The sequence below is a fragment of the Triticum aestivum genome, chromosome 6B (genome assembly GCF_018294505.1).
Source record: "Triticum aestivum cultivar Chinese Spring chromosome 6B, IWGSC CS RefSeq v2.1, whole genome shotgun sequence".
Taxonomy (NCBI): Eukaryota; Viridiplantae; Streptophyta; class Magnoliopsida; order Poales; family Poaceae; genus Triticum; species Triticum aestivum.
This window is the reverse complement of record NC_057810.1, coordinates 700,087,620-700,113,820: the sequence shown is the minus strand read 5'-3', so window position 1 is coordinate 700,113,820 and position 26,201 is coordinate 700,087,620. Positions and strand designations below refer to the sequence as shown.

Here is a 26,201-nt window from a genome sequence, read left to right as displayed (position 1 = left end):
TCCCTCTACATCATGTCATCTTGCTTAAGGCGTTACTCTGTTTTTAACTTAATACTCTAGATGCATGCTGGATAGCGGTCGATGAGTGGAGTAATAGTAGTAGATGCAGAATCGTTTCGATCTACTTGTCTCGGACGTGATGCCTATATACATGATCATACCTAGATATGCTCAATTCTGTCAATTGCTCAACAATAATTTGTTCACCCACCGTAGAATATCTATGCTCTTGAGAGAAGCCACTAGTGAAACCTATGGCCCCCGAGTCTATTCTCATCATATCAATCTCCATCACTTTATTATTTGCTTTGCTTTTACTTTGCTTTTTACTTTTCACTTTGCATCTCTATATCAAAAATACCAATATTATTTATCATCTCTATCAGATCTCACCCTCGTAAGTGACCGTGAAGGGATTGACAACCCCTAATCGCGTTGGTTGTGAGTAGCTATCGTTTTGTGTAGGTACGAGGGACTTGTGCGTGATCTCCTACTGGATTGATACCTTGGTTCTCAAAAACTGAGGGAAATACTTACGCTACTTTGCTGCATCATCCTCTCCTCTTCGGGGAAATCCAACGCAGTGCTCAAGAGGTAGCACAGAACAACTCCACCCACGAGTTGCATACCTTTGAGGGTATTGGAGTGACTGTCGAGATGGCAGTATAGGAGGTTGCCTATATTTCTATCACCAGCCTCCGTAGAGAACATCCACGCTTGGAGGAGACAGGGTTCAGATACTTCCCGTACCCACCAGCTGGGGATGATACTAGGTGGTACACTGTTGTGTGTACCCCCTACGTGAGCCATCGGTACGACCCTCAGTATATGGTTCGATACATTGAGGTTCTGGATCGCACTGTTCGAGCTCTGACTGTTGAGTTGTACGCCATGCATGCACGCTACTACGACACTCTGGAGCGGATGCGTCCAGTAGGTACCACTGTGGTTCTTCCTTCGCTCATTCCTTACCCGCGCAGGACGGAGATGCCACCAGGTCTTGTGTGGCCTGAGGTTGGGGGTGATACTCCTGCTCGTGGACCTCTTCTTCCGCCTGGAGATCAGCTGGTACACCAGAGCCGCCACGGCACGTAGCCTCCTTCCCTCGAGCACCGCCAGGCTTTTCTTCACCGACAACTGCCTGCCTTCAGAGGTTTTCCCCGATGTTGATGTAGCATATCGCTATGTCGCATTGTTGTATCCCTCCACCGCGTGCATGTGCGCCGCCTAGTCAGTCTAGACTACCTTTCCCTATCTGCTCTAGTACTTATGGCTTGTAACTGAACTTATGTATGGATCTATATGTCGTGTTTGGCTACTATGTTGTATCCATCGAACTTCTTTCATTATGCATGTTTCATCGTGAAGGATTCCTTGTCTTTGCAAATTTCCCCATGCTGAACTACCCCTGTTATATGTTAGCAGGATGGTTAGACCCGCTGGTCGTGGTCGTGGTGGCAACGCCCCACCACCGCCTGAATACATGGCTGGTATGATCCAACAGTATGAGCTCAACCGCCAGTTCATGGAAGGAATGTTGGCTCGGTTTCCTAGCCCCAACGTGAACCAGCAGCCAGCCACTGTGACACTGAACGACTTTGCACATCTCAACCCATGCATCTACCGCAGCTCAACTCAGCCACTTGATGCTGACGACTGGCTCTATGACATCACTTTCGAGCTAGAGTCTGCTGGTGTAGCCCCTGCCAGCTATGTCACCTTTGCGGCATATTATCTAAAGGGTCCCGCTGCTCAATGGTGGGACAGCCACATGCGCTCTTTACCTGCTGGAACGGTCATCACTTGGCCAGATTTCCAAGCTGCTTTCCGTGCCTGCTTTATTCCTCAAGGAATTATGGACAGGAAGAAGCACGAGTTCCGCAACCTCACCCAAGGCAACAAGACCGTGGATGCTTATCAACGGGAGTTCCTTGACTTGTCCCACTATGCTGAAGATGACATTGCCACTGATGCACCTAAACAGGAAAAGTTCCGTGATGGACTTCAAGCCGATATCAAGCTGGCGCTCCTCGTGCATGACTTTGTGGATTTAGCCACCTTGGTGAACAAGGCCATTCAGGTCGAAACTGGTCTGCAGGAGCACCTCGGATCCCTCAGGCGCAACCGTGATGCGGGTTCATCTTCGGGCCCGTCATCGCAGAAGCGCAAGATATGGATCCCCCACAGCATGTATCCACCAGCTTCCCTTGCACCAAGACAGACTCATGTTGCACCTCGTCTGCCTCCTCCACCACCTGGACAGCTGAGACTTCAAGCTCCTGCTTCCCGTCCCAATGATGGGCTATGCTTCAAGTGTGGTCAATCAGGACACCGTGCCAGGGACTGCTCTCAGAATCAGTACAAGCTTGCACTTCCTCAAACTGGCCGTGGTAATAATCAGCCCCGCAACAACAATGCCAGGCCTTATGGTCGTGGTCAAGCCAACCACATTGATTTGAATGAAGCTCAAGATCGGCCTGCTACTGTGTTGGGTACTCTTCTTGTTAACTCGGCACCAACTTCTGTTTTATTCGATTCAGGAGCATCGCATTCTTTCATATTCGAAGATTTTGCATCCATGCATGGCCTTAAATTCAAAGAAATGAACAACCCGCTAGTGGTACACACCCCCGCGGGGCAATGTTGAACCACCATGGTTAGTCTCAACGTCCCCGTTGAAATTGAAGGGCTGGAATTCCATGTTTCCCCCATTGTTTTGAAGTCGTCCAATATCGACCTCATCCTGGGAATGGAATGGTTGAAAACGCATACCGCTTCTATCATTTGCGCCACTAAAACCGTGCATCTACTACATCCGTCAAGTGAGATAGTGAGCTACCATGCTCATCTTGTTCGGAATGCCGAAGCACGGATTTATTCCTTGGATGACTGAAAAACACTACTTCGAATCTGAAGTATCTCTTTGGTCCGCGTTCTCGGTCAAATTGAACGTCGCACCGTCAGAGGGCTTCCAAAATTCTAAAAAGTTTTAGTGGTCCAATCCTTCTGAAGATGAAGCCACTTGGGAACTCGAGGATCGTCTTCTCAATTAATAACCTGTTTTGTTTCCTTCTACCTCCTAAAATCTCGGGACTAGATTTCTTGTAGTGGAGGAGATTTGTAACGCCCGGATAATTAAGCTACAGTAATTCTCGGCTAATGATGCCAAGTCATCATTTTTACTATTGCTAATCTCGTTTAGATTCAAAACGGTTCAAAATTCAAATTTTAAAACAAAGTCAAAAATAAAAGTTTTCAAGTGTCAAAACAAAAGTGTTCGAACTGTGGCAAATAATTCATAAGTATTGTTGGTAAATAAATAATTTTTTGAAAAGGGGGAGAGTTTTTGAGAACTCATGAGAAGCTACACTTTGAGATGCTTAATTTGAAGCAAGAGCATGAGTGGTTGAAATCTATCAAAGACGATCTTCGAAAGAAAAGTACCTCTCACATTGTCAAACAATTTATGAAAGGAAATAACCCGAAAGAAAATATTGGCAAGTAGGGAACATACCAGTGGCATGTAAGATTTGAGGCACACTCCCTCAGTATCAAGATCAAACTCCACGATGTTGTTTTGCTCGACAATGATGTCTATTAGGTTGCGAAAGTTGGCCCTCATTAGGCAGGCGAGCAAGCATGCATATTGACTGTCCCAGATCCATACACGCATCGCTAACTTGGCATGTTGTTTGTTCTTGGTGCAAGGCACTAAAATCAAGAGATTTGGAAAGAAGCTAAAAAGAGAGATTTTGGAAAGGGAGTGTGTGTGTTGTATCCTGTGTGATTGTGTGTATCCTAGGTACGCACATACGTACATTTGTGGTCAGGTCTCTTCTTCACTTTGATGCATGGGATTGGAGTCCGACAAATAGTAAGTTCTTATGATCTTTCTATCCTATGAACCAAAGGAGCTCCAGGAAATCAAAAGAAGCTTGGAGGAATGCAGTTCTTGTATTACTCACATTCCCTACTGCCAAAATAAGGAGTCAATTCATGGTAAACTTTTGGAGATCTCAATGTCGTACTATTGTTTGGCTTGGATCGGGCCGTGACGATGCTTTAGAATTTGTCGAACTTGATTTTAAACCTTGAGGCATTGAGTAAGGCAAGAGTTATTTCACAAGAAAAACAAAGGAGTTCTAAGAAATTCATGTGCTACATCAGTCATGAGGGCCACTAGCCAGATTGCATTTTTTCAGCTTACCAAGCTGCCAGCTTGGTTGTACACCAGCTAGACACAAACAAAGCACGCATATGGTCCGATTGCCCAATTCAAGCCTATTGGCAGAGAAAAACTACCCTAGTAACAACCATACATCGTTGCGTCATTGCAATCCTCAAGCGAAAATCCTATCGGACGCTCGTTGTGTCCAATAGTCGACCAAACGTGCATAGGCTATGCATAGCGATCGAGTTATTGGTCTGACCCATATTCAACAAGTACGTAATATCAATTTTGGAAATCTTCTAGAAGGTTCCAGCCCAGTTTTACTGGTTTTTAGAACTTTCTAGAAGATTGGTTTTCCTCTTATTATTATGGATTTAGTATTTTTTTTTTGTTTTCTTTTGTTTCTTCTTTTACCTTTTTTTAAAAAAAAAACTCGCAAACTTAAAAGAAGTTTATGTCTTTTTAGAAATTATTCACATATTAAAAAAAGTTTGGGGAATTCCAATTTTTTGTCTTCAACTTTTTTATGTATTTTAGAAAATGTTTGCATTTTCATATAAAAAGCAGAATTTCAAAAAATTCAATCCAGTTTTCAAGTTTTGTTCGTAAATTCAAAAAATGTTAGTGTTTTAAAAATGCTCAAAATGTTTAATAAATGTTCCTAATTTCGAAAGTGTTTGTAATTTTAAAAAATGTTCATATTTTTAAAAACAAAAATTGCTTACGTTTTCAAAACAATTTATTATTTTCAGAAAATGTCTGAATTAATAAATATATTTACGTACAAAATTTGACAAATTCTCCGCTATAGTGCATCGGCCTCTAGAGTGTGTTAGTTCGCTGCAGTGTACCAACAAAGAATAGGGAAAAAATGGTCGCTACAGCAGTCAGCGACTATTTATCACTTAAAGCGATGCGGGTGGATCCTATTTGGCGCATATGCGCCCGTTTACAAACGAGCGCCTGAAGCGCTCCCGCTCTGGGCCGGCCCATTAGCGTTCCTTTCTTCTATGTTTTAATCAGCAAAAATACACGCGTTAATCGTGATTCGAACCAGCTGTAACCACCATGGCAACTCACGGAATCTGCTAGGATTGAACTTTTTCTTTCTTTTCACTCTTTCCTTTTTACCTTTTTCATTTTCCTTTTTCATTTTTTCATTTCTGTTTTTTCTATTTTATTCTTCCAAGTTTGATGAATTGTTTGAAAATACATGAACTCTTCTTTAACTCGATGAACCTTTTCTGAAATTTCATGACGTTTTTTCAAATCGATGAACTTTTTTCCAAATTTGATGAACTTTTTTCAAAAAAACGATGAACTCTTTTCAAATACGATGAACTGTTTTCAAAATCAACGAACTTTGCATAAACTCGTTGAACTTTTTTCAAAAAATCGATGAACTCTTTTCAAATATGATGAACTGTTTTCCAAATTGATGAACTTTTTATAAATTAGATGAACCTTTTTCAAAAAACTTGACTTTCCAAATATGATGAACTGTTTTGAAAATCGATGAACTTTTTTAAAATTCAATTTACTATTTAAAAAAATAGGCAAACTCTTTTCCAAAATATGATGAACTGTTTTCAAAATCGATGAACTTTTTCTAAATCGATGAACTTTTTTGGAAAATCGATGAACTCTTTTCAAATCTGATGAACTCTTTCCAAAATCAATTTTTTTTAATTTGATTATTTTTTTCAAAAAAATCGATGAACTCTTTTCAAAATCGATGAACTTTTTTCAAATACGATGACCTTTTATTTCAAATTCGATGAAAAACTTTCAATTTTGGTGAAGTTTTTTGAAATTTTCGTGAACATTTTTTAATTCGTAATCCTTTTCTTTTTTGTGATTTTTTTCCTTTTCTATACCAATCAACATGAACAAAGTTGTACTAAAAGAGGGGTCAAATAGTATTATTTCCTTATTGGGAATGAACCGAACCTTGTGCAGTGGTGTTGGCTCTATGCTCTTGACTTAGACGTGCAGGAATCGATTCCTACTGCCCACAAATTAACGTCAGCTCTTTTCTTTCGCGTTTGTTTTTTTCCACATGTACGTTGGGCCGGCTGGCTACGCGTGCGTGCGAGCGCCAGGATCGGCTAGCTGGCGCTTGCAGCGCCGAACTCTCCCAGCGATGCGAGGGAGCTCCTGTTCAGCGCTTTATGCGCCCATTTGGCATACTGGCGCTCACGTGAAGTTCATTTTGGGCCGGCCCAATTAGCACAAACCGATTGCTGCCTTGATCGCTCGACAAAAAACAAAAATCGCTCGCTTATTCGATTCTCGCGGGAAATAAAACGGGAGAAGGGGGAATCGACCTCTGGACAACCAGGTCAACGGTCTCATGCGTTAACCACTAGACCGAGCTAAATTTTGTTGGTTTGTTGGCAACTATTGAGAAGCAGCTCTATTTGACCCCTTCTTTCAGTACAACATTAACATATAACATATTCGTAGTAATTGAAGAAAGTACACTAAAATGGAAACAGTTCATGAATTTGAAGAAAAAGAGTTCATGAATTTGAAAAGGCACAAAAATCAACAAAGGTCAACAATTTGAAACATAGCTTGAAAAAAGTTCATATATTAGAACACATTTCATCAATTTAAATGAAAAAAATATGAATTCAAAAAACATTCTCCGGACTTTGTAAAAAAGTTCAAACAGTTCAATGATTTTGATAAAAAAAGATCACAAATTTGAAAAAGAGTTCACCGATTTTGAAAAATCTTCATCAAATATGAAAAAAGTTCATCAAATTTTAAAAAAAGATAACTAAATTTGGAAAAAGTTCATCAACTTCTCAAAAAAGTTCATCAGATTTAAAAAAGAGTTCATCGAATTTGAAAATTCTTCATTAAATTTGAAAAAAGTTCACCGAAGTTGAAAAAAGGTTCACTAAATTTGGAAAAGATTCATCAATATTTAAAAAAGTTTATCAACTTTTCAAAAAAGTTCATCGGATTTGAAAAAGAGTTCATCGAATTTGAAAACTCGTCATCAAATTTGAAAAAAGTTCATTGTATTTGAGAAATGGTCATTGACTATGAGAAAAGTTCATTGAATTTGACAAATGTTCTTCGATTTCGAAAAAAAGTTCATCGAATTGAAAAAATTTGCTCAAATTTGAAGAAAGTTCATCGAATTTGGAAAAAAAATCATTTGTTAAAATAGTTCACTAAAAAATAGAAAAAAGTTCATTGATTTTGAAAACCAAAATTCATCAAACTTGTGAAGAAAAACACCTTCGATTTGGAAAAATTTCACGCATTTTAGAAAAGTGGAAAATGAAAAAATCAATGAGGGAATAAACCAGAAAGAAAGAAGAAAGAAAAACAGAAAACGAAAATTTGAAAAACCAAAAAAGAAAAAAAGAGAAAAGAGAGACGCAAGGAATGAAAGAAGTAAATAGTTTAAGCTTATCAGATACTGCTTGCTGGCGCGGTGGTTGTACGAACGAACATGCACTAATGAGGGGGAGCTCCTATAGGGCGCATAAGGGGCATTTCCTAAACGGCACCCTCAGCTCCCGTTATAGGCTGATTCCCAAACGGGCGCACCCCCCCCCCCCCCCCCCCTCCCTTCATGGGCCAGGCCCGTTTTACTTCTTTTTTTTCATTCCTTTAATGATCCACAAAAATATGTGCCTGCCGCAGTAGTCGAACTCTAGACCCACGGCTTTTGTTCAAGTGCAGGTAGCCAACCGGGACAACTTATGGTTGTGATTAGTTTTCTGCTTTTATGATTTTTGTATAGTAAATATAACGGTACCACGTTTCCAGTCTGTTTTTTTTTGTTTGGTCGTATTAAGAAAATGTTCATCATATATTTATGAAATAGTTCACCTTTGAATTTATAAAAATGTTCATCATGTATTACAATTCATCGTATATTATGAAATTGTTCAACGTATATTAAAAAATGTTCATTGTGTACTTAAAATTTGTTCATCATACATTAAACAATTGTTCAATGCATACCACAAAATGTTTCATTTGTGTATTTGAAATTTGTTCAATATTTTCTTACAAAAAAGTTCACTGTATTTTAAAAATTGTTCAACGTATATTACAAAAAAAATATTTATTTGCAAAAAATGATTTGCCGCTGTCTACTTTTAAACTAGCGTTGCACTAAAACGGTTGTAGGATGCTAGCTTGGCTGGCTATGCACGCTGGAATCCATTGGGAGGTCTGGAGTTAGATCCACAGGTGCGTTTCTTTTTTTGCCGCTCGACATATTAGGACGTCCCGAGCGAGCGGCGGCGAAGGAGGGAATCCAAAGCGGGCCGGCCCAAGAAGGGGGCGCACGTGGGCGCCGGTTCCTCCGAGTGGCGCTTAAGGCGCCACTTAGGAGCTCCCCGCATAAGGCGCCGGGAACGCAGCGAGAGCGCACCACCCCGCTCCCCCTTCGCGCCCATATGGGCCGGCCCATGTTGGGCCGGCCCATGTTGGGCCGGCCCACTGCCTGTTTTATTTTATTTTCTATTTTTTATTTTTCTCAGTAATTCGGGATATCAAAAGGTTTTAAATTTCAGAGAAGTTACTAATTTTAAATAAAACAATCATGATTAAAAAATTGTTCAAAAACTTGTAAGAAAATTTTCATAAATTCAAAAATGTTCATGATTTCAAATAATGTTCACGAATTCTTAAAAATGTGCATTAATTTGTAAAAAATGTTCATGATTCTCAAAAGTGATTCTTGAATTAAAGAAATGTTCATGATTTCAGAAAATGTTCTCGAATTCAATTTTTTATCATGATTTAAAGAATGTTCAACACTTCGAAAAATTGTTTAGGATTTGAAATAATCTTCTTTTGTTTTGAAAAATATTCACAATTTCGAAAAAATGTTCATGACTGCACACAATTTCAGAAAAATGTTCACAATTTAGGAAAAATTGTTAATTATTTTTAAAAATTACTTGGGAGTTTCAAAAATCTTGAAGATTTCGAAAATGTTTACTGTTTCAAATTTTGAAATTTGATGAACATTTTTTCAATCCGATTAGCAAAAAAAGAATTTTAAGAATATTTTTCGAATCGTTGAGCATTTTTACACACTGATGATTTTGTTTTGAATTTTATACGTAAAAATGTTCACGAAATTAGAAAGAAAAGAGAAAAAAAATGAAAAAACTAATTTTGAATTTTATGAACCAATTTTGAAATTGATGAATTTTTTTGAATGTGGTGAACAATTTTTGAAATCAATGATGAATAAATTTTGAAAATCAATGAACAAATTATGAAATCAATGAACAAAATTCCAATTTGATAAACATTTTTTGAGTTAGATGAAGTAATTTTAAATTTTGATGAACATTTTTTCAACCCGATGAAGAAAAAAATAATTTTATGAACATTTTATGAATCATTGAGCGTTTATACACGTTGACAAACATATTTTGATTTTGCTACAAAAAAATGTTCACGGATTTGGAAAGAAAAAGAGAGAAGAAAAAAGTAAAAGGGAAACAGAAAAAAAATAAATCAAGAAAAAACGAAAAAGAAAGATAAACGGTATATGGGCTGGCCCATACGAACGCCCAGCGCGCCAGGGGGTGCGCGCCAGGTCGCTCGGCGGCGCTGGTTCGATTCCTATTGAGCGCGCCCAGTTTTTTCTCATACGACGAGAATTGGGCCGGTCAACATGGGGTGCTGCAGGTGTGCGTTTGTAAATTTGTCTATAACGGGCGGCTGCAGCGCTAAATAGTAAACGCCGCGATGCGAGAGGGAAGCTTTAGCTTGTTTTCCTCCACGTGTTTCGCATTGGGCTAGCTCACTCGCGCATGCGTACAGATTAAAAAGACAAGAGCGCTGTTCGTTTCTGGTTTCATTGGGCCGGCCCACTCATGCGCGCGTACATATTAAAAAGACAAGAGATGAAAAGTTCGATTGGTGCTGCTAGCCGGATTTTTTTTCTGCCTTTTCCTTTTGTTTCTTTTAATTTTTCTTCTTCAGTTTTTTTCATTCTTTCTTGCATTTTATTTCTCTGTCTTTGGTTTTTTGCCTTTTGTTTCTTCTCAAATTTTGTTTGGTTTTCTTTTTTCTTCATTTTTTGTTTTTCCTTATGTTTTTTTCGTTTTCACTCTACATTTTCGTATGTGTCAAAAATACCTTTTTACTATTTTTTGTATACACGTTCCACATTGTTCGAACGTTTATTCAACATATTGTCAAGTACTTGTTCAACATTTTAGTACTTATTCAACATTGTTCAAAGACTTGTTCAATATTTTTCAAACACTCGTCCAACATTTTTCGAAATTTATTCAACATTTTAGAATACTTTTTCAACATTTTGAATACTTATTAAACATTTTAAAATAATTATTTAACAGTTTTTGAATACTCGTTCAATAATATATAATACTTATTGAACATTTGTCAAATACTTGCTCAACATTTGTAGTACTTATTCTTTTTCAAATACTTGTTCAAAATTTGTCAAATACATGTTCAACATTTTTAATACCTATTCAACATTTTTTGAAATACTTCTTCAACATTTTAAATACTTATTCAGTATTTTTCAAATTCTTGTTCAACATTTTTTTCAAATGTATTTTTGAAGAGTATTTTTTTCTAATACACACACATACACATACACACACACACGCACGCACGCATGCACGCACACACACACACACATGCGCAACTGAGAAATTAGTGGTCGAAATAAAAGAAATGGTCGCCCCAACTACAAGTCTTTCGGTACAGAGGGAGTATAAGAAAATTGCCTGAAAAAAAGGAAACTGCCTGGTCGAAAAAAAGGAAACGGCTGGGAAAAAGGAAACTGAAAAATTGAATAGAAAAAGGAAACATAATTATATGCGCAGACTAATTAGTAGTATTTCGGTACGGAGGGAGTAAAAGGAAATGGCAGAAAAAAAAAGGAAACTGCCCGATCGAAAAAAAGGGAAACGGTTGGGAAAGAGAAAATTGAGAAATTAAAAAGAAAAAGGAAATATAATTATATGCGCAGACTACTTAGTTACCGAAATAAAAGAAAATTGCCGAAAAGGAAACTGGCGGCGTGCGTAGTTCGGATCTAATGCTAAAATCCTCACGTAAGGAAGTTACAAATTCCCATTACTTTTTAATACTTGCGATGCATATCTGCCACCAGATCTCTTTGATTATATTTCCAGTGAACAACCTTACTGTTACACCATTACTTTTTTACTTGCGTGCGTTTGAATCCCAGCTACCGCAAACGAACTTTTTCGATTTTTTACCTTGTGCGATGGGGCATGCATTTGCCGCAGAATGCATTCCATAAACCAAATTATCTTTTTTCAGGGGTATCCGCTTCTATTTCTTCCCTTTCCAATACGTATAATATTTCTGTAGAGGTAAACATCACATAACTCACCTCATAACCTCAAATAATTCAATAAGCAAGTCCAAATTCATCATTCTTCATATGACTTATCAGTGAACAACATTGCTATTACACCATTTATGATCTCTGTTGCATTATTCAATTCAACATGACATCCCATCCTATCTAAATCAGGGCTCATTTGTTGATTGTCGTGGAGGCCAATTTGTGCAGTACGTACACTCGCACCCCTCGGTAACACACTTGCCTTCTGTGCCGTACCCTATACGTTCGACGCATGCCTTACGACAAGTTTGGTTATCACATGGCTTTGGCGACGGCTGAATAATGTTTGACATACAGGAGATGGGATCAATGCCAATGCCCGCCGACGCCTCCATTATCACATCTGCAAAATCCCAACATGAGGAAGAGAGGATCACAACATGATGATCATTATTTATCGGATGAGGTTTCGATGAACATATTACATGAATAAATGAGTACCTGATGATAGCACGAGGAAGGCGATGGGCAGGAGCAACATTTGGATACACCTCATCTTAGCTAATTGTTGAGTTGAAGGAAAGACTTGCCGATAGTTGCCCGATCTGTGAGCTCTGAAGGAGAACCAACATAGTGGACAAGCCTTTTTATATTGGATTTGCCGCATTAAAGCACTATTTATCAAATTAATGACCTATATAGATAATCATGTAGTAGCGTGCAGATATACATTCCCATCAATGCACACAATTTATTGTACACGCTAGTAATGTAGAGGTACGTCATGGCCTGATGAGTCATTAAAAAAGAAAACGTTGTCTCCTTTGGATAATTATGATTATTTTATATAACAAAAACATCAATAATGTAGAGGGGGGTGAGAAGCGAAGGAAAGATATATGCTTTTTTTTATAGATTTTTGTCATTTTTCAAAAAAAATGGATGCGTGTGGAGAAATTAATAAGAGATTATTAGTTTTTGAGAAGAAAATAAGAGATTATTTTATTGGGCCTCCGGCTGTTTCGTGGGCTGGATCATAGCGGACTAGAATAGGTGGACGTGGGCAGAAACAAACACACCGCTGGCTCGTCATTCCCGTCAGAGAAAGAGAAAAAAAACCTCAAAAAAAGAGAAAGAGAAAAAAAAACAGCCAACACTGGCTCGTCTCCAAATCGCGCAGACCGCCGGCCGGCCCGGGACCCTCCGTCGCCGCTGCCGCTGCCGCGAGTTCTTTCTTATCCATCCCCTTGGCGAGCTCCTTTCCATCCATCCATGACCTCTTGGAGGATGCCTGCGCGGCTGCGCCACCGCAGAGCAGAAGAGGTGGCCGGCCGGAGACGGGGGAGGGCGAGGGAGATGGAGGCGATGCGCGCTTCGGCCGGGAATCGGCCATCCCAGCTCCCCGCGGCGGAGACGCACGTGGGGCGGAGCATTGGGAGACGCCGGCGGCCGTGCACTCCGAGATTGGCCGCTGTACTGCAATTGAGACGCATTGCCTGTAGGATGCTACACTGCAATGATGAGGATCGTCTTGAAAATACGTAGGATAGTTCATATGGGTTATTTGGCTGGTTGCATACAGGATTTCTGTCACACACATACTCCCTCCGTTCCCAAATATATTTGTCTTTCTAGATATGAAGCAAAATGAGTGAATCTACACTCTAAAATATGTCTATATACATCCGTATGTTGTAGTCCATTTGAAATCTCTAGAAAGACAAATATTTAGGAACGGAGGGAGTACATGATTGGCTTCTGCGATTATCATCAATAGTTGACTTACCTGAGGCAAGCATTCAGTACAGGAGGTTGTATTGCTTTTTTCATGATAGCATAGTAACCGTGGTGATGATTACCTTCTGCAAAGGCGAACGAACGTCTTGTTTCGGGTAATGGATTCCATCAGCAACTGTGATTTGTCTTCCATTTTTTGGTGCTTGCAATGCATTTGTTTCGTTCCTCTTAAATTATCCAGATTACGACCTTTGCATAGCTGAGACATGCGTTGCAAGTTGCTGATGCAAGAGCTACCCTCTGCCTGCTGTCCCACAGAAATGCCATGTCAAGAACAAGGATGCCAAAAAGTTACTGGATGAGCTCCGTTTTCTTGCAAAGCAACGTGTCATGCACTAGTCCCCTGCTCTGTAACACCAGTTAGTGCTTACAAAGGGGTTCCTCCCTTACTCAGATTTGCCTTTCCATTTTTGAAGTCTACGTGGTACGAAATTCATAGAACCAATTACTTTGGACGACAGTGTTGTGTCTCCCTATGTGTTGTGCCTTGTGGTCCCATATGATCTAATTTGCAGCTGCACTGGTTTGATCCAAGCTGTGCTCCCTCTATCTATGCCTTGCTATTCCAAACAGCATTGGTTTTTTTTCCGGAAAGGGGGTTTGCCCTGGCCTCTGCATCAGAACGATGCATACGGCCATCCAAACAGCATTGGTTGGAGTATATTTACATGATTGGCTATCACTGTGTATGACAATGTTATTGATTGCATGCATCAGCCAGTAAGATACCTAATGATGTTCCGGACCGAGTATATGTGCAGACTACTGAACGTGTCCAGGCTTTCTGCATTCGGTATGCAGGTGCAAAGTTGGTTCTTGAAAATGTTCAGAGCGGACTTGATCCGCTGGAGGTTCTGCGGCAAAAGCTGCCATCTAGTTTTATTGTTCTGAGTTCTGCCTTTTCAGATTATGTAACCAGAAGAGTCACAGTTGCATGACAATATTGTCGGAAGGATGGAATCTGACATCGAACGTCTTGTGTGGTCAGAGCATGAACCATATACACCCAAACCTGGCAGTGGCTGCGCGCCTCTGCCGATGGAGTCTCAAGAACATCTTGCTATCTACTGAAATGCAGGCAAGTTTAGCTCCCAATTCCTCCATTTGGTGCGACCGCAATATATCCTGCTTTTTATTGCATTTCTGCAGTTAGTCTGAACCTCAGCTCTCATAATGTTTGAAACGCAGGAAGTTATCGACAGAACTGAATGAACTCTATCCCAACTGGAATTTCTACTTCACAAACGTGGCGACACATGACAGCAACATGACCACGGAGATGTACGAAGCCAGTCTAGGCTGCGAGACCGGCACGAACAACCCCCTCGTCAACTTCATGAGGAGCAGATTCCTTCATCCGAGTGCTGGGATCAACATGGTGCTACGTCGTCTATGGAATGAGGAACGCCAAAGGAGAGGTCGTGTCCAAATATCTACCGGTGAACAGAGATAGATTCTGGTAAGTAAGCAACCTGAAAGCAGCAATGCCTTGTCGACCGTCTCGTCGCGCCCACAAATACAAGATGTTATGTCATAGCTTGCTTGCTTGTCTGTAGAGCAATATAGGTGCTAGCCTTTAGCCCATGACGAAACTTATGAACCAAGTAGGAGAGCATGCTGTACTTGTGGTATCAAATCAGGCCCATGTCTTTTGATCTGGTATCCACTGAAGGCCATACACATATATTATCTTGGAGGACCAACATATTGAGGAAAAGAGGATGCACTTACTCGGTTTTCAGTGGCGCGCACAATGCGGATGAGTGGTACACGAGAGATCCAATTACACAACTTCTCTATAGTAGTATGACAGTAACGGCTGCCCCCATGGAGAAGAGATTGACAGGCACACGTTTCCTGCATCCTGGAATAACCTGAACCTTTTCCCTCTTTAGTTGTCAACCATTTGATTTCCTCAGGATCTTACCAGAAAATCTCTACCCACCAACTTCAGGTAGTGAAATATAACTGATGGGTCATCTCTAGGTTGAGAAAGTACTCACTCATCTTTACTTACATTTAACTTTGAGTGGTCATTTAAGCCAACATTCAGTGGGTATGAAACCTATGTATAGCATGTCAAATGTGCTATATTTCCGAATGTGAAACCTATGTCGCAAGTGATACGAAAAAGAATGTCAAATGTGCTATTTCTGAATAGAGAAAGGAATGGTATAGCATGAATGCATGCACTCAGATTTTTATCCTAACTTTTTCCATGCCAATATGCAGATCCTTGCCAAGGGTGACGCACCGGTCCCTGCTCAACCATCCATTCACCCACTGCTTCGGGAGATGGATGGATGGACCCTGAAATGGACACTGTAACAGCGCCCTCAAGGAAAAGGCGGCACAACGTAGTACCTGGTGAGTGCAACACATCACAGGATCTGAATCAGGGTGCTAGTGGCCATGAGCTCACTGCGTTTCGGCTTGTTCCCCACTTCAAGTGGGGTGGTGAGGCTCCTTTGGGGTCCAAGTCGGCAATGGATCGACCGGTCGACTGTGCGCGAGGCGCGAGAGCGTGTCATGGCGCCTCGGTGGATCCATTGACCTGGTGATTCAGCTTGGATGAGGGGCAATGCAGCGGTGGGTTCAGTCAGCAAATGGTTTGTGTTTGTGGGAGCAACTGTGTGAATTGGATTGGGAATTGGGATGCAATGAAATTCAGAAAGCAGTGGAAGTGCACTGCATTTTTCTCTTTCTGAAGAAAGTGTGTGCACTGCTGCGTGGTTAAATTATTGGGATGGCCTCAATGGCAATGTTAGGTATCAGATAGTGGTATATTCTCATGACAGTACCAGATGGGTGCCATCCTTATCTGACAGGTGGAGATTCTGCATAGCAGCCTATCACTGCATGGAAAAAACTGGTATGCTGATGCAACTCAAGGTTGCTCTGAAGAAACTAAAGCAAAAAAACAGAGATCAAGAGAGTGCAATCTTCTCCTTTTCTTTTGCTGAGTGGAATGCATCTTTTCATCTGGACTGTAGGCTACAATCAACTCAATTTTGTCTTCTCCAAATGAAAAGATGGAAAAGAAAGGGTCTACCGAGCAGGTGATCCTTTTTTTTCTCCTTGAAAAACAAATACCCAAATGCTGCCAAAATGTGAGATATGGATATAATTGATATGTCATGGTGATAAGAGGTTGCATTGCATGCTGGTGACAAAGCATGGAAACCACCAACAGTTTCAGTCGCTAGGACAAGACCCCCCAAGGTCAGCTCAATGCAACTGGCCAAAGCATTTCCGGCAAAATTTTGGCCTCTATCTCGAGGCCATAAACTGACTGAACAACTTCGCTGGACAGATGCGTCGCAAATCCGGTCGAGTCGGTCGGCGTCGCATTCACGATTAATTTCCCACAAAAACAGAAATGAGAAGAAGAAAAATGCAGAAAAGGAGAAGAAGAAAAAGATGAGCCGTTTCTCTTTACAGCTGAAAACCGCTATATCGGGCGCCTTTTGCCGTGTATCATCAGATCAGCCGGAATTGTGAGGAGCAGAGGCGAGCGGGCACTTGAGTTGGGAGACGTCAGCCTCCACCCAACCAACACCTGCACCGGCTAGGCTCATCCTGCCCACTGGTTTAAGGTAGCTATTTAAGTGCAGTCCCTGTCTGAAGCTCACCAAGGCTGCTGCAAAATTTGGAGTGTCATTTTCTCAACAGTGCAGACCAAAATCAGCAGATTATTTTGGGTTCTGAATGGGTTTCTTTTAAAGCATGGAGGATCAAAAGTAAGTTTGGGTTTAAAACTCCTTTTCGAGAAAATAATAATCAAAAGTAAGATTGGAAATTCAGAAATCTATGTGACAGAGACCTTTTTCTGTTCTCCTCAAAAAAAAAGGAGAGAGAGAGACCAGTTTCTGTCCACTGATTGCAGCAACAACTTACTGGTAATCTCTGAGCACACCTACCTATGCACAGCCAACTTAATGGGATTTGGGTGTGTACACATTTATGCATCACTATCTACTATTATTTTTCTTAAAAAAAACATGATATACTCTTAAAAGAGGCAATTCACTCCACCTACAGTATCATATATATGTGCCATGGTTTTATTTTCTCAACATGTCTTTTTGGGACATATGGCTATGTTTGTAATATTCTTTTCGTGTGTGATATGAATAGGCAGAGCTTTCAGTGTCGGTTTAAACAAACTTTAGAAAAAAAAATAGGTGACCTTAAAGATGATATAAAAGGAATGTGACTGAAAGTAGTGAACTGTGGCGATGATAATAGCTTTGGATTACCGAAAACGCCGCCCACACGCACACTATCTTCTTTTCTAGGATGTAAAGCTAAATTCAGTGACCATTTCAGTTGCACTATACGCCTTTTTGCAGAAAAGAGTACTGGAAAATTTAGTACCATTGCTAAAAAAAAGCTGAATTATCAGTTTGGCCCCAGGCCCCAGCTCAAATTTCTTTCTCGCACACGATACAGCACCAATCGCTTCAAGCTTTTCCTAATAAAGACAGATAGATACCAATGGCGTCCCTCACTCATAATTCATAAATGATAAATCTTTCATGTTAAGTGCAGCAAAACAGTTTGGTACATCACCTGATTAACGCGCCGTACGTCTGAATTTGGTGCGGTGGTTTGACAAAGCAGGCAACAAGATGAACTTCTGTTGTCATCTTCACATCGGTTTTTATTGCTTGAACCTACTTATAGAAACGTATGCCACTCTCCCAGATCAATGCGCATTTACCCGGAGAAAATGCTGAAAGCCACACATTCCGTTTCCCTTTCGCACAATCTTTCGGTGGTAACCTCTGATGCAAAATTTGTCGAGATCGACCCATCGCCGCATATTGAGTTGAGGTGGCGCATTCTATAACATGCGAGCAAAAGACAGGCAGGAGTCAAATGAGTGTACTATCCTGACAACTATTGATACCATTTACTTGTTGTCTTTTGTTACAATACACATATTCCTAATTTTGGAGTCTTCTTTTGCTTTTCTTATGTTACAACTTGTCTTCGCTTTAACTTGTACTCTCTCCGTTCCTAAATATAAGTCTTTGTAGAGATTCCACTATGAACTACATACGGATGTATATAGATGCATTTTAAGTGTGGATTCATTCATTTTGCTCCGTATGTAGTCCACCTAGTGAAATCTCTACAAAGACTTACATTTAGAAACGGAGGAAGTATTTATTTTCTTTATAAGAACTTAGACGTGTCTCAGTTTTTGGACCCGAGATCTGCTGTCTAGATTACTCTCTCTATGTCCTGAGCAATATTTTGTCGAATCTTTCTATACGTGCGAGGGACTCTTTCTACACGTAGAGGGGATCATTTTATACGCAAAGAGAATCTTACTTAAAGGATAGCACATTGTCAACAAATCAAATTAAACCAAATTTGGTTGTCATCAAACAAAGTACCCAGTAACAAGACAAAACAGATTGTGTCATCTGAAGGAACACCGCTTTGACAATTTCTTTAGTTTAGTTTTGTCATTTTGAGTAGCCTTGGATTACGGAAAATCCCACACACAACATCTTCATTTCTCAAGCGAAAAGCTAAATTTCAGCGACCATTTCAGCCACTATTGCAGAAAAAAGAGCACATCAAAATTTAGTACGTTGCTAAAAAAAGGGCTGAATCATTAGCCTGGCCCCGGACCAAATTTCTTTATCGTCCCCGACACAGCGCCTATCACTTCGAGCTTTTCCTAATTAAAAGAAGAGGTAGACAGCAATGTCATCGATTACTCACTCGTAAATCCTCCATGCTAAGCAAGTGTACTACTTTTGTAGTAGCAAATCTGCAGAATTCCAAGTCGTACATCACCTGATTAGTAGCAAATCTGCGGAATTCGAAGTAGAGTTCACCACTTGATTAGTAGCAAATCTGCAGAGTTCGAAGACGTGTGTTTTCTCTTGAAAATTTAAACATGCTATCTCAGTTTGGTTGTACCGACAATTGATGGTGTGAACAAACTGGTGGACTGACAAAGCCGGTCAACATGATGAACTTCCATCTCGCAAAAAAAAAAAACCATGATGAACTTCCGTTACCATGTTCAGGTCAGTCCTTGTTGCTCGTAGATATGGCTACTTACTGAAACGTATTAAACTCTCCCAGATCGATGTGTACGCATTTACCCGGATAAAATGTCGAAAAGCTGCACGTTCCTTTTTCGTTTCGCACATTCTTTGGCCACTTACTGAGTTTAGTTGGCGCACACGTTCTATAACATGTGAGTAAGGCAACCACAACGAGCATTAGCCTGGTTCATTTTTACCAAATACAACACATCGGGTACAGAAATTAGTACTGTCCTAACACTATTGATACTATCCACTCATCTTTTCTTACAAGACATAAATTATTAGTTTTGTGATTTCCTTTGTCGTCTGTCTCATGTTACACTGTTGCTCTTCACTTGAGCAATCTTTGATGGAATCTTTTCATATGTACAAGGAATCTTTCTATACATAAAAGGGATCTTTCCATACGCAAAGGGAATCTTACTAAAAGGATAGCACATTGTCAACAAATCAAATTAAACCAAATTTTGGTTGTCATTAGACAAGATGACCAGTAACAAGATTGGAAAGGTTGCTCTTCACTTGAGCAATCTATGATGTAATTTTTTCATACGTAGAGGGAATCTTTTTATACGTAAAAGGGATCTTTCCATACGCAAAGGGAATCTTACTAAAATGATAGCACATTGTCAAAAAAAACAAATTAAATCGAATTTCAGTTGTCATTAGACAAGCTGCCCAGTAACAAGATAAAAGAGTTGATCTTCACTTGAGCAATCTTTGATGGAATCTTGAGGGAATCTTTTTATACGTAAAAGGGATCTTTCCATAGGCAAAGGGAATCTTACTAAAAGGATAGCACATTGTCAACAAATCAAATTAAACCAAATTTCGGTTGTCACTAGACAAGCTGACCAGTAACAAGATAAGAAAAGTTACTCTTCACTTGAGCAATCTATGATGGTATCTTTTCATACGTAGAGGGAATCTTTTTATACGCAAAAGGGATCTTTCCATACGCAAAGGGAATCTTACTAAAATAATAGCACATTGTCAACAAAACAAATTAAATCGAATTTCAGTTGTCATTAGACAAGTTGCCCAGTAACAAGATAAAAGAGTTGATCTTCACTTGAGCAATCTTTGATGGAATCTTGAGGGAATCTTTTTATACGTAAAAGGGATCTTTCCATAGGCAAAGGGAATCTTACTAAAAGGATAGCACATTGTCAACAAATCAAATTAAACCAAATTTCGGTTGTCACTAGACAAGCTGACCAGTAACAAGATAAGAAAAGTTACTCTTCACTTGAGCAATCTATGATGGAATCTTTTCATACGTAGAGAGAATCTTTTTATACGCAAAAGGGATCTTTCCATACGCAAAGGGAATCTTACTAAAATGATAGCACATTGTCAACAAAACAAATTAAATCGAATTTCAGTTGTCATTAGACAAGCTGCCCAGTAACAAGATAAAAGAGTTGATCTTCACTTGAGCAATCTTTGATGGAATCTAGAGGGAATCTTTTTATACGTAAAAGGGATCTTTCCATGGGCAAAGGGAATCTTACTAAGAGGATGGCACATTGTCAAGAAATCAAGTTAAACCAAATTTTGGTTGTCAGTGTACAAACTTCCCAGTAACAAGACAAAAAAGGTTGCATCATTTGAAAGCAACCTTTTTTTTGTCTCACTAACAAACGTTCTACACCGTATAGCTTGTCAGCCTCGCATTTGACATTGTCTTCCAAGTTTATACATATTTTCCCATGTAGAAGAAGCTTGTACGTGTGCAAATCGGGCCGAGAGTGCATCAAAAGTAGCTACGGACGGGGCAAAATTAAGCAGCGGTTACCCCAAACATGCAACGTACACTGACACATCAAGTAAGAGTTAAAACCCAATTGGACTTTCTTAATTGTGTAGGTAGGCATGGACCAGCAAGTGCATGCCACTTCAGTTTGACCTTCGTGTTATTTGTGTAGGCATGAACCAATAGGAGGTGCTTTCAAATTGACATTTTCATATTAGTATTATTTTAGCTCTCTTGGCCTTTTCAATTTTTTGTAGGCATGAGTCAGTGAGAGGGTCGAATTTAGGAGTTGACTTTATTTTTATTCTATTCTTACTTCGGAAGATTGAACAAATAAGAGCATAGCTTATAGGAGAAGATACAATGTAGGATTGTCATGAGCTTCCTATTCTACTGGTTTGGCGTATCGGGGTTCCTCCTCTATAATGTGTTGGCCCGGTTTTATATCTATAAACCGGTACAGAAGCCTAATTTATATGATCTTTTTATTCTAAGCCAAAACCTTTTCGGAAAAAAATGTAAAACAAATGTTGTTTGATAATGCCATGAGTGAGGATAGAAGTTCATTAGGGAGGATGGGTACATAAGTGCATCATAAGCGGGGGTTTTGGACTATTCAAAACCCTCCTGTATTTGCTGATTCATGATTTTATCTATCTAATCGGGCCATATTGGCGGGATACTAAGAGCATCTCCAGCGCCAAAAGACGCGCCCGCGCGGTAAAATCGAAATTTAGTGCGCGCGGTCCGGTTTCGCACGCTCCAGCGGTGGCGGCAATCTACCGCGCGCGGAAAGCGTTTGCGCGCGGCGGGGAGAAAGCGGCAGCTGGCGCGGTAGATTTGGCGCGCCGCTTCGCGCGCGCCTATAAAATCCGGCGCTCGCCACGCGCTCACCACACTGCCACGCGTCCTTCTCCTCGCCACCTCGCCGCTCTTTCTCGTCGCTTTCCCCGCCACCACCGCGCCACCATGCCGCCGTGCCGCCGGGGTTCTTCGGGCTACCGCGGCGTCCGCGAGCGCCCGAGCGGCTGGTACTCCGCCGAGATCTGGTCCGCCGACGTCCGGCTCGGCCTCGGGTCGTTCCAGACCGCGCACGAGGCGGCCCGTGCGTATGACGCGACGGCATGGCGCTTGGAGAGGCCCCCGTCGCAGATGAACTTCCGGGACGTCTTCACGCGCGAGCAGGCGCATCGCGTCGCCCCTCCCCCCTTGTCTCATCACCGAACAGGAGCGGACGGACCACGTTCGGCTGCAGCGCCGCCTCCTCGTCGCCGAGGAGGACGAGCGAGCCATGGCGGAGTGGCGCCGGCGCCACCCGTTGGACGTCGCCGCCGAGAACGCCTTCTGGGCAGAGAGGACGGCAAGGCGCCGCGCAGAGCGTGCCGACAGGCGTCGGCGCAAGGCACTGGCCTCATCGCAGTGCGATATCGTCGAGAACGGCGGGCAGTCGATCTTCTCCCCCAACGATGTGCATTGGGATGACATGTGGCTCGATACCTCGGACAACACCACCGAGGATGATGATGGTGATGATGATGACGGCTGGGAGTCCCTGTAGTTTTTCTCGTTGCACCGTAGTTTTTTTTTCTATCTAGTTGCACCGTAGTTCTATCTATCTATGCTTTGGAACTATGTAAAATATCTTTGTATCCTTTTTTTCTATGCTACTATGTATTTTTTTAAATCTATGCAAAGTTTATTTTAATTAAAAAAATGTTGTGCGAGAGCGCGCGCTCTGCATTTTAGCGCGCCTGCTGGAGCTATGCGCGCGCACTGCTGGAGCCAGCGTTGCGCGCTGCGCCAAACCTGGCGAAGGGCGCGCCCTAAACCGGAATTTAGCGCGCTGCGCGTTCGGCACCTGTTGGAGATGGTCTAACAATTGCACTACTATCTCAGGTTGTCTCGCAGTTCAGACTGTTTTATTTCTTTAACAAAACTAGCTAGATAATGTGCTTGAACGTAACATCATCCTCGGAGACTTGAATAGAGGCGGAACCGTACACCACTAGGAGATCAGAGCCCCATGTTACCACACGATAGCTCCATACCCTTGTGTTCAATCAAGAAAACAAAACGCACAATACAACCCCCTGACAAGTGTATCGACAACCTGTTACTCTGGATGCACGGACGTCACAAACCCTCCAACATGCTACTCACTAAAGATTTTGCGGGTCGGTTTTTATCCTATTCTAGCTCATACTACATGTACATTCTGATGAGAAGTCTCGCGGATTGACTAGTAAATCGCGGGTCGTTTGCTAAAAACATATGTACCTCCGTTATAGAAAAAGGAGCTAGTAAGATCTTTCCGTGGTTTGTCTCACGTAACCTCAGGCTCAAGTGCGTGTAACCAAACGCGCCTTTAGTTTCCAAAAGTAAACTGCAGTTTTCTAAGCTACACTGACCCTATCCATGGTAGTACCAAATTAACAAACTAAAGCACAAGCAATGCAAGGTAAAGCAACATCCATAACTGGCCATGGGTTTCTTGGTGCTATGTGAATACCTCCCCGCTAACACATATGGACACAAAACAAGACGTGCACGGGTTGGAATCAGCACCACTCAACCCAACCCACACACCGCTAATGATGCACGAGTTAGCCGGCCCTTACCCTGAACATGCATGCATGCATGCACGCACCGTGCCAACTCATCAAGTATCCATTTTCATACAATTATAAGCGTAGTGCGATGGAGCTGTCATGTTGTCCTTTCTTGGATTTGTGTACGCACGGGCCAATAAGAGGGTGCCCTTAATTATCAGAAGAAAGCATGCAAGCTCACAACGATCTTTCCTTTCTGGAGAAAGCTCTCTCCCTCCCTCTCTCTCTCTCTCTCATCTTAGGCTTTGGCATTTTCGTCTACAGGGAGAATTAAAATTCAGATAAAGTATGCTTTGGCCAGTGTCTTGCGTGCTAGGTGGTATATGTTCAAGTTTAATTAAGATATCCCTACAAGCCTCATCTTGAGGCTTTATGGTTTGTGCTCAGTGACATGGTATCCTCCTGAAACGGATCAAGAAGAGAATATTCCACCAAAAATACCACAATCATGTGTTCTACCCGTGCACACTTTGGCTCAGATTGCAAACTGATTTTTATCTTGGCAGGACCCAAAAAGAGGGGGGGGGGGGGGGGGGATCGAGAATGCATATTAGACGTGACGAAAGAGAAGTTTCTATGGCGCGACACTTGTTCTTACGTTTGTTATCATCATGCTCAAATAGCCAAATCCTGCTTCCACACTTTCAGTTACATTTTTACACGGTTCATGTGGTTGTGTGCATTTTTGCATGCAAAGGCGGGCAGTACCTGATTTCCTCTTGAAACATATCAACAAGAGAATATTCTACCAAAATGCCGCAATCGGATGTAGTGCTCATGCGCCACTTGGTCTTGGCTCGATTGCCAACTCAATTTGATCTTGGCAGGACTAAAAAGAGAGGGGGAAAGATTACTTGATGCACATTTGACGTGATGAAAGAGAAGTTTCTATTGCATTATACTTGGTCTTATGTTTTTTATCATCGTCCATAATTTCAGTTATATTTTTACACGGTTCATATGGTTGTGTAAATCTTATATATAGATGTGGACGGTACCTGATTTCCTCATGCAAAATATATAATAAGAGAGTATTCTAACAAAAACACCACAATCATGTGTTGTCCCCGTGCACACTTGGCTTGATTGGCAATTGTTTTCATCTTGGACGGACTCAAAAAGGGGGGGGGGGGGGGGGGGGGGATACGAAATGAGTTTCTATGGCATGACATGTGCCCTCACATTTTTCATTCATTGTGCTCAATTAGCCAAAGTATGGTTGCATAATTTAGTTATATTTTTACACGGTTCATGTGGTTGTATGCATCTTCATATGCTGGGACGAGCGGTGAAACAATGTAGCCGTAAGCTTTGATTCTCAACAGTGCTTAGGTGTTTTATCATACACTGGAGTTAGCATTGTGTGGAGAAGCCCTGCAACGAGAAATATACTAGTTAGTTTTTCTTATAAAACCATGGTCGTATTTATCAACTATGATATAATATATATACCACTATATAGTGTGTCAATAGCTTCAAATATTAGTCGTCGGATATGCCCATCCAAGGCCAAGAGATGGCAAATCCGAGCATTATCATCCATTGGATAAAGTTTTCAACTCATAGGATTCTGCCACGTGGCCTTCTAATTGAACCACCAACTCTACCATCTCATGTGTTCTAGAAGTATCTATCCACATGCTTATCTGATACTCTAATGAAAGAGACTAGAACAATCTAGATTCAAGAGAGGTAAGAACCAAGTTGGATCTTGTCCGATACGATTTGAAAGGGAATAGATATGAATATGTATTTTTCCCATGCTTTTATATATATAAATGACGTGCAAAGCACGTGCAATTTACTAGTGTGTGTGTGTGTGTGTCTATATATATATATATATATATATATATATATGTATATATATATATATAGAGAGAGAGAGAGAGAGATATTATTAGAAGGGTGCAGATGTGTGTGTGTGTGTGTGTGTGTTTTGAGTACCTCTATTAAGTTTCCATTTGATCATGGTATATTTACTATTGGATATTTCTTTTTCATGCTTTTAGTTGGTGCCTGTCTGACGATTTTACCCTTAATTTTCACCTTCCCTCAGTTTTACCCCTAAACAGTAAGGTGGTCATATGCTTTTGCCCTTCCACCTCGTTTCCGTCTGGTCAAAGACCTTCGACCGTGATGGCAACAATTTCAGGACACGATTGCTCCTCCTTACAGGTGGACCCTTTGACTAAAAACAAATGCGTTCTTCTCTTACATGTGGGACCAACCGGGGGAGGGGGGGGGGGGGGAGGGGAGAAAAGAACAAAATGTTACTTCCATGTGGGACTCGCCCAAGAAAAAGTATATGAAAAAAACTCTGAAGTTGTCATTTGATCATGCTACATTTATTACTCTGTTCTTTACGGGGAGTTACATTTATTATTTGAATAATCACAAAAGCTGGGAGTGCAGTAGTCACGAGCGTTAGAGTAGGGCATTTTGTGGAGAC

The 26,201-nt window shown here is 41.0% G+C and overlaps 1 long non-coding RNA gene across 1 annotated transcript; it reads right to left on the bottom strand.

The window, feature by feature from the left end:
- Nucleotides 1-11,583: 11,583 nt before the first annotated feature.
- LOC123134965 (uncharacterized) lies at nucleotides 11,584-12,170 on the bottom strand. The gene is made up of 2 exons (XR_006465784.1): nucleotides 12,018-12,170; nucleotides 11,584-11,919 (listed from the first exon to the last, which is right to left on the bottom strand). It is a non-coding gene; the product is annotated as an uncharacterized lncRNA (long non-coding RNA).
- Nucleotides 12,171-26,201: the final 14,031 nt, after the last annotated feature.